At 45.3% G+C, this 9,813-nt stretch overlaps 1 non-coding gene across 1 annotated transcript; it reads left to right on the forward strand.

Moving 5' to 3' along the window:
• Nucleotides 1–7,192: 7,192 nt before the first annotated feature.
• On the forward strand, nt 7,193–7,264 carry TRNAT-UGU (transfer RNA threonine (anticodon UGU)). Its single transcript has one exon. It is a non-coding gene; the product is annotated as a tRNA-Thr (tRNA).
• The last annotated feature ends 2,549 nt before the right edge of the window (nt 7,265–9,813 follow it).

A 9,813-nucleotide genomic window follows, 5' to 3' on the forward strand; every position in this document is an offset into this window, starting at 1 on the left:
CTCACCGCCTTACGTGCTGCTATACTTTATATCGCGGAAGCCCGGCCTCAAAAATGGGCTGTGTTCTGTGACTCCAAGGCATCGCTTCAGAGCTTGCAATCAGCTTCACGACAAAGGGTGCATCAACAACTAGTGAGTGAAATAAGAGAAGTACTTCACGAAGTTTTATCGAAAGGACATGGCATTTCAGTGGTTACCGGGATATTGTGGTATTGTCGGTAACGACCTTGCTGATAATGCTGCCCGATCCGCCCACGCGGACGCCCAGACAACCCCAATTCCATTGTCGAGAACCAACGCTGCAAGGGGTCTTCACTCGTTCGCTAACACCATGTGGGAAACTTGGCTGGGTGACCCCAGTGTCGGGAACCGCAACCTACACAAATTGAACCCATCGAGAAAACTTCAAGTTCTATCAGACCTCTCCTGCCAGGATGCAACTTTACTGTGCCACCTGTGGTTATGAGTAGTTTTTACGAAGGCGTACTCCTTTCGCATAGGAATGGCGGATAGTTCCCGATGTGAATCGTGCGACACTGACGAGACAATAGAACATCTACTGTGTTCATGTGAACCTTTTGCGAGCGAACGCAACTTGCTACGCGAAACGTTAGAGACACTAGACAGTAGACCTTTCTCCGAAGAGGAGATCCTTGGTTCATGACTGTACGCGTAAAAGGCCAACAAAGCGACGTGGGAATTGCTAAGTTTTCTAAAGACGACTGGACTACGCGACCGCTTATAAGCGTGCAATGGACAAGGTCACATCTACACACACGTTTCCCTGCACCTCTCTCTCTCTCTCTTCTACTTTAATCCCCTCACCCCTTTTCCCAGTACAGGGTAACAAACCGGACGTGCGTCAGGTTGACCTCCCCGCCTTTCATTTCTTCCTTTCCGCCTCCTACCAGTCTTGCAGGTGCGCACGCACCGTTTATTTCGGTCACCATTGTCGGTCACCAATTCTCGGCGTTGCTGGACACGGACGCAAGTGCTTCGTTGTTTGACGAACAGGTGTTGTCCCACCTGCAGAAGCGCTCGGTGCGCTTGCAGGACAGCCGAACGACATTCACCCTCGCGAAAGGCGTGGCCCAGTCGGCGGGTGCCGTGAGGTCGACTGTCGGATGGGGAGGCGGAATAAGACGCGCGCATTTCGTTCATCTTCCAGGGCTGAGTGTTCCGGTGATTCTCGATCGGGACCTACTCCTAAAAACCGGTATCGTAGTGGGCGTTGCGAATGGAGGCTATCGCGACGGACCTTTTTCCGAGCTAAAGCCATTCATCAGCCCACCGGCGCTTTCTGTTGCCTGTGCAGTTGAAGCGTCGAAACCGTGTCACGTGGAAACTTCGGGGGCAGGCCCCTGCGCTATGCACTCGTCGGCTCAAAATCCCCATCGGGATCGAGCGGCACGACACGAAGAGGCTCCGCATCCTTTGATCGCCTGTGCGACTCAATTGGATGATACACAGAAGGCTCGTCTGTCGGCATTGTTACGCGAATATGATGAGCTCTTCACCGATCAACCCGGCTGTACCGATTTGGTGAGCCATTCGATCGTAACTGGTGACGCGCTTCCTTTGAAGTGTAACCCCAGGCCCGTCAGCCAGGCCAAGAGGCAGGTAATTGATGGCTTGCTGGACGAGATGCTCTCAGCTGGCATTGTTCGTCCAGCGCCTGAACGTCTTTAATTGTGTTGGTGCATAAGAAAAATGGCAGTCATCGCCTGTGCGTACACTACCGCCGCCTGAACGAAGTGACTCGTAAGGATGCCTATCCGCTACCCACGATTAGCTCCATCGTAGGAAACCTCAGCACTGCGCGGTATTTTACCACATTAGGTGCCTCCAAAGGTTACCTACAGGTCCAAATGGATGAGCGTGACCGGTGCAAGACCGCGTTCACGTCTTACAGAGGGTTATTTGAGTTCACTCGTATGGCCTTTGGTCTTTGCAATGCTCCTGCGACGTTTCAAAGACTCATGAACCGCGTCCTCGGGGAAGCAAAGTGGTCTTACTGCATGTGCTACCTCGACGATCGTCATTTATTCATAAACCACAACATTTCCGATGGAGGTGGAAATGTTGTAGGGCCGTGTGCTATGATTTGGGTGCATGTAAAAGAACCCGAGGTGGTCAAAATTTTCGGAGCCCTCCACTACGGCGTCTCTCATAATCATATGGTAGTTTTGGGACGTTAAACTCCACATATCAATGAAAAAGCAGTATTTTTGGAACAATTCAACCAAGCATACAAAAATCCGGCTAAGACAAAAGCTTTAATAGATAGTCTGTGAGGCAAAAAGAACATGCCCACTGATCTAGTCAAATCGTTTTCCGATAAACCAGAGATAGTGGTTGCCAAGTTCAACCACTTCTTCACGCGTTTTTCCAAAAATGCGCATGCGCATAAATGCACGTGCACGCTTAACCAGTCTGTTCCTGCATCTGCTTATTTTACCACGCTCTCTAAGGAAGATCTCAGGAGAATATTTTCAGTTTTCATCCAAATAAGCAACCAGGAATTGATGGGGTAGCTGTGGCCACAATTCGATAGAACTTTGAAGCATTAAAAGATGTACTTCTCTTCATGTTGAATGGATTATAACCAGTGCATTGATTCCCGAGAAATTAAAAACGCCAATACTTAAGCCATTGTTTAAAGCAGGGAAAAAAGATGATATAGAAAATTACAGACCAATTTCTATCTTGCCTACATACGCCCAGATACTAGACAAATTTTTCTTCAATGGATGTTGTCCTCCTTACAGAAGTTCTCGCTACTAACACCCCGGCAATTTGGTTTCATTGCTAATCGCATTACTATAACATTATTAGAAGAGTTTAGTGATGAAATATATTCGGCTTTAGACAAGAACCTGTTCTGTTGTGTTCTACTTTTAGACTTGGCAAAAGCGTCTCAAACAATGAACTATACCATTTTGTTAGAAAAGCTTTCTTTTTCGGGCTTTCGGGGGCCGTTTTATGTTGTAATCTAAAATTACTTGCAAGACAGGTCACAGGTCACTATGGGATGTAGGGAGGTAATTAGCAATAGAAAATATATTACTGCTGGTGTGCCACAAGGGTCGGTGTTGCCACCATTGCTTTTTAATTTATTTATGAATGACTTCTCCTTGGGAATTAGTAAAGCCAATGTGTACCAGTATGCAGATAATCTGGTGCTAATAACACGTCCCATACGTTATGAAGGGGCGATTAATGCTCTTCAGAGTGCAACTCAAAATGCAATGATATGGTCCGAAAAAAAAGCCGGAATTCTAAACGTAAAAAAAACAAAACTTATCTGCTTTCGAAGTCCTCTAAAACACAAAAAATGGATATACCTTGTTTTTTTCATACCGACTGTAGCATTGCAACCCATGTAAATGTTCTGCAGTGTAAAATGTCGGAACATTCAGACACTTAGGCGTAATTTTTCATAGTGGTAGTATGTCTTGGCAACATCGCGTGGCATTTATTTGTTCCAAACTGAGAAGTGTTGCATGTCTGCTTTTCAATATAAAAAACCTGGTGCTTCTATTGTTGAAAAAAATGATAGTTCATTCGCTAGCATATAGTTTGGTGGGATATGGAATTACAGTGCTCGCATTTTGCTCGGAACGCTGGGAAACACGCATTGAAAGTTTACTTCGAAATATTTTAAAAAGTATAGCTTATGGTAGTAAGGTAGATGCCAGTACTATTTTTTGGGAATTCGGCATTTTGTGTGTTCCAGGATTCGTTTATTAAAACGGTTTGCTGAGATACATTTGGTGTGATGACTTTAAAGTGCCTTATGTAACGCTTCGACCCCTGAGAGAAAAAAAAAGCTTGTTATAGTACCCAGGTTTTCTACCAGATATAGAAAAGCATGCAGAAGTGTATATATTCCAAAATTTTCCTATGCACTACTTGAACAATTTTAAGCGATATCAACAAAGCAAATCAAGAAATTACTCACTGAGTTGTAAAATCAAATGGTCTACTTGTATGTCCCGTATGCTCTGGGTCCCTTCTTTGTTGTTCTTTTTTATTTACTGCCTGTAAAAAAGCAATTGTGTCGATCATTAGTCAGTTTGTTGGCAAATAAGCCACAATAGTTTTTGTTGCTTTATATCCATATCACTGTAACCAGCTCTGCCGGGCTTAGTCGCGCACTTTCTTGGGGCTTAGACAGGTTCGTTTCTCGTATTTCTTATGAATGTCTACAATAAAGTTTATAAAATTATTTTCCGTCTTTCAGGTAGCCTTCCGCCACAAAGTTGTATATATTCCACGTTTTTCACGGCCATTCTATGATTATCGTCTATAGTCCTTTTATTCTTGCCATTTTGCTTAGACTCCTTTTTGTCTGTGCATATTCGCTCTGTCTATTTCATTTTTCTATCTGAAGAATGTCTGCAGTGTATTGCTTATTTTTGTTGTTTCATTTTTGCGTGCGCCGGCATTAAGACCTCATGGTTGTTTCGGGGCAGGTTAAATAAATGCTTGATTATTAAATGATTGATTATTGTGTAGACCACTGCCTGAACCAATGCCACCCACCATATTTAATTCCTTCCAAGAATTATTTGCTGCCTACACGCAAGGCACTTACGTAAATCAATAAAATACATAATTTTATAACTAACGCGTATATACTTCGTACGAGGGGCGCCATAAAAGCGGTTAAAAATTCGCGCGCTTTCTGGCTGCTCTTAAAATAAAATAGCGCCCTTTTTTGTGGCGGCAAATTGCCATGCAGCTGTCCGCGTGACATTTTCAGAGGCGACGTGTGCATCGGAACACTCGATGAAATGTCGTCGTAGAATAATACGAAGAAGGAAAAAAATGTCACAGTTTCGCGCCGCAAGGGTGACACAGCAATGAATGCGATAGCAACAACTTGTAATGTAACGCTGAGATTGGCTAGTAAATTGAAACGTGCAGCGCGCTGCTCGCGTGCAAATGGCGCACGAAAACAACCCACACAGGACGAGAGCTAACTAGCAGCGTTTTCTGGTCGACGCTTGACGCGCTGTTTAACTCTCTTGTTACCGCGTGAAAATGGTTATTTTTCATATGTCTCGGGAACATCGTCTTTTTTTTTCAGTTCGAAAAGCACTCCATCACGCATTGCAGCATACCAAATATTGAAATGATATGCTCTTTTAAAAAAATATATGCTATAGAGCAACGAAAGTAGTTTCAAATGAATAAAAATGTGAAAATGTATAATTTTTTGTTGCTAATAGGTAAACAGAGCAATAGAAAACACTATATGTGCAAAATATTCAAAACAAAGAAAATTTCAAATATACATTTTGAAGACAAATGAGCCAGGAACAGTATTAAAAATAAGAAATGTTGAACAAGAAGTTTCTATTCACATAGACAAACGAAATCAGAACTGAGGTGCTGCTTCGTTGCTCGAGCCAAGCGGTGGAGCATTGCCTGGTTTTTCGTGAGACACATGTGAACTCCTTTACATTTCCCAGTAAATTTTGTTGTTCTTTTTTGGTATAAGAGCCTCTAGCTGTTCCAGTATAGATGGATGTCCGTGATGTGAACAATCCATCTATAATACAGATGTCTATTGAACTTCGCTATTTCACCTAGCGTCACCTCTTTCCGTGAGCCACCTCACTCTGCTTAGGTTGGCATTCCTGTATAAGCGTCGAAACGTATTTCTTAGCACTTTGCACATCGTAATAAAAAAAAACAATATCACACGAAGTTCTGAAACGTATCGCGCTGCTCTGTAGTTAGAGCCAGGATGTGCTTTGGAAAAATTATTGTCGTTACGAGAAGCTCTACAGCCGGCGCCAGCACATCGCACTCCAGCAAAGTGTGGACCTCGCACGTAACCAGACTAGTTATAATATTGTGCGCAAGGGTGAGCAGCTACGCATTTGCGGCGCGAGGAGACAACTTGAGGCCGCAAACAAAACAAACCCGTGGACGGCTATGGATGTCTCAGGCTGAATCAAAACATCGTCTCCACAGAGCTTGAACTTGAGGTGCTGTCATCCTCGAACTTTAAGCTCGCCCTCACTCAATTGAGGTGCAGTTGCAAGACGGTTCCGAGTGGTGCATGTATTTTGCGGCGCTGGCGCGCACCTATGTGCGCGTGACTACTGCGCCATATAGGTGCGACTAGTGTCACTAGATGCGACCTTGTTTCTAATAAAACCATACGAGCAAAACCAAAGCTGCTGGAAACTGGCTGAGAAGGCCATCTCGACACTTTAAACATGCGGTGGACCATCACAAATATTTTAGTTGAATAAATTTTTCCTGGCTGCTAGCAACAGTTGTCTAATTGAATAGCTGGCATAAATTTCTGCCAAATATTACTGATAAACATTATTAAATAGCTAAGCTGACACCTTGATTCGATGTTTTGTCTGCAAAGGTTCCTTTCATAACATAACTTCGATGTTTCTGCAGTGTAATCTTGAGCGGCACGCACTTTTTTCAAGTTCGCCAGTCTAGTGCACTTTTCCAACAATACACGCACATTGGTTCGCGCAAGGCCTGTTAAGAATCATCATGTTGCCAAAACGAGCAAGTTCAAATTGATTCTGAAAGTTGAGTGGCTGGACATACTACTAGAAAGTGCTGGATTCCCGAGAAAGAAAATTAGCACGCTAAAATAGATGATCCAAAGCGTCGATAATTCAAAGCGCTGATTGATTTGAGCAGGCGTGGTAACGAAAGAGTTAAACAAAAACGGTGCACAAAACGTAATCACAGATGCAGATATGAGTACGACCTACCGAGTGTCACAGTTGTTACTTCGTTGTGTTTGAAAAGCGCGCTCTTTTCGCAAACGGGGCCCGCCGAACGAGTGAAGTCACTTTTGTGGCCCAGGCAATCGTTCCGGCGAAAGGCCAAGGCACACGATTCTTCCCACTGAAGGATAAGCGCGCGCGCACTTGCACTGAATCCCTCCGCCCCCATCCGCGGGGCAAAATACATGTGCGAGATATTATCGCGACGAGCTGCAGGTGTCGAGCACGAGTGGCTTTTCTTCTTTCTTGACTTTTATATATATAGATACGTATGAATATACAGTGCATGACGGTGGCGACACTCCGTATAATTCAGCCGAGACTGTCCAGTCGAGACTGTCCATATAATTTATATGCAATAAAAAGAGATAAAGAACATCTGTGATGACTCCGACGATAAGCGACCTGGCGTTGCGTTATCCGCTATAGCTCAGTGGCAGAGCGCTGGTCTTGTAAACCAGCGGTCGTGAGTTCGATCCTCACTGGCGGCTGCTTTCTTTTTTTTAAGCCTTAAATAAACGTTTCTTTGTTATATATGTATAATCGGTTCAATAAAGGCTACCTTCAAATATTATATTCGTTTAGATTGGGGATCCCGAGCTCTCCAATACAACATTTCTAAACATTATTTTGTTAGTGGTCATCCGCAGGCAAGAAACACTTAAGAGAAAAACAATTCTTCTCGTATCAGTAAATTACAATTTCAAAGAGCGAATACATCAATTTCACCGCGCGAAGATGTTTGGCAAGCGAGACAACGCACAGAAAGAGAATGCTGATAACGGCAGACTGAAGTCGGCACTGCAAATCTGCAATCTACATGCAATGCGCATCCAGAGGTATAAATACAGAAGCGTGTACACTGAATAGCACGCCGTTAAACTGCATCACAATCTCATAAATTGTGATCAGGTGAGGTGAATAGCCAGAATTTTTCCTCGCGTGGGGTGGGGGGGGGGGGGGGCTTACTTGTCTTTTTTGTGTGTGTGCACACGAATGGAATGGAATGAAAAAACTTTATTTCAGTCCTGCAGGACGCGCCTATAGCGCGTAGCGAGCGTCTCCCACGTAGGGACCAACAGGTAGTATACCTAGCGGTCGGTTCGCGGGCCTGCTGGACGGCCCATTGCAGGTCAGCGAGAAGTGAGCTCCTGAGGGACCTCTCCCACTTGTTTGAGGTAGAGTCGGGAGGAGTGTTTCTGCACTCTCAGAGCAGGCGTGCGAGTGTCATCGTGTATCCACATGAGGGGAACGTGTCGCTGATGTCGCATCAGGATAATAAACATGAAGTTTCGCAAGGTTTGGGTACATGTGTGTCTGTAATAGGCGTAGGCTTAATGCCTGCGGTCTGTTAAGTTTCGGATATGGTGGAAGAAAAATGTGGCGTTCAATGTTAAAAGTGCTTTCTTATGTCATTGTACGTAATGGGTGCATCCCGATTGGTCTCTACTACATCAAGGGGGGGTTGCCCTGTGGCGGTGTGGTCGGAAGTGCACGCGCTGCTTCATGGGCGATCTCGTTAAGGTTTAATGGGGAACCTGGCATCTGGCCGAGATGGGCGCGGAACCAGATGACCGTGCGGTGCTTCAGGGCACTCGGGTCCGCTCTGCGCAGGATACGTAACACCTGTTCGGAGATGACTCCGCGTTCGAAGGCTTTGATGGCCGGTCTGGAGTCGCTGTAGATGAGTTCCCGTTTACATTCGAGCATAGCTATAGCTATAGCTAATTGCTCCGCAACTTCGGGGTTTCGGGTGAGGATTGTGGCAGAGCTAAGAAACTGCTGCGCGAATGATACCGCGACCGCGGCGAAGGCTCGGTTGTTGTGATGGGCAGCGGCGTCCACGAACGAGATGTTGTCCGCCTCCATGTCTATGCGTTTAGGAATGGCGGTCACCCGTGCAAGGCACCTGCCTCTGTTGTATTCGGGGTGTACATTTCGCGGAATAGAAGCGATCTTTATAATGTCGCGGATTTCGCGGGGAATTAGAGTCAACTCTGGGGGGTCCCTGGGCTTCGAGGAGAAGAAGCCGAGCTCGAGCAGAATATGGCAGCCCGCCTAGGTGGTGGTGAGTCGGGTCGTTTGGACGCGTTCCTGAGCTTCGACGACCTCTTCTGGCAGGGTATGTACGCCAAGCTCGAGGAGTTTGTGCGTTGGAGTAGTGATAGGGAGGCCAAGGGCTCGTTTGACCACCTTGCGAATAAGCGCATTGAGTTGATCGCGCTCAGCACGTAGCCATTTGTGTATAGCGGCAACGTAGGTAAAATGGCACAAAACAACTGCTTGTACAAGAAGCCGCAGGTTATTTTCTTTGAGGCCATGGTGCCGGCTGGCTATATTCTACGTAAGATTAATATGTCATTCTCAGTCTTAATTCAGAGCTTGTGTACTGTATGGGTGTTGGTTCCCCGGGACTCGATGATCATGCCGAGTACTTTGATGGTGTCTACCCTGGGTACTGTACGACCATCTCTAGTGTGGAGGGCGTTCCGCCGGAGGTTTCCACCCTTTGTGCTTGAAAGGTAGAAAAATGAAAGGTAGATATAATGTTTGATTTCCTCTGGATAACTTATCCGCGGAACCCAAAAATTAACAGAACTGAGAAGTAAAGGGCAGAATTGCCTACCATGAACTAGTTTGTAAAGAAATAATAGCTCAGCGCGATTTCATCGGCAGTGAATTGGTGACAATGATAATAATCTGACAGTGTTAGAACGAGATGTAAAGTCATTTCTAGCGAAACTATTATTGTAAATGCTTATGAACTTTTCTGGACTCGCTCCATGGCGTCACTGCCGGATTTAGAAATGTCATTCCAGATCACATTGTCCGATACAAGGAAGACGTTTGGCTATTTAGGGCACCATAACGTGGTCTATTAAGCTTGGCCATTTAGGGCAACATAACGTGGTCTATTAAGCAGAGAGCTGTGCAAGAAATTCACAACAGACGAGTCAACATCAAAGTTTGCAAGTTTAACTGCAAAAAAAAGCACCAGCCCTGCGAGGAACGGGTGGCACAGTCACAGCGAAAGCTATAG

The sequence above is a fragment of the Rhipicephalus microplus genome, chromosome 4, assembly GCF_043290135.1.
Source record: "Rhipicephalus microplus isolate Deutch F79 chromosome 4, USDA_Rmic, whole genome shotgun sequence".
Taxonomy (NCBI): Eukaryota; Metazoa; Arthropoda; class Arachnida; order Ixodida; family Ixodidae; genus Rhipicephalus; species Rhipicephalus microplus.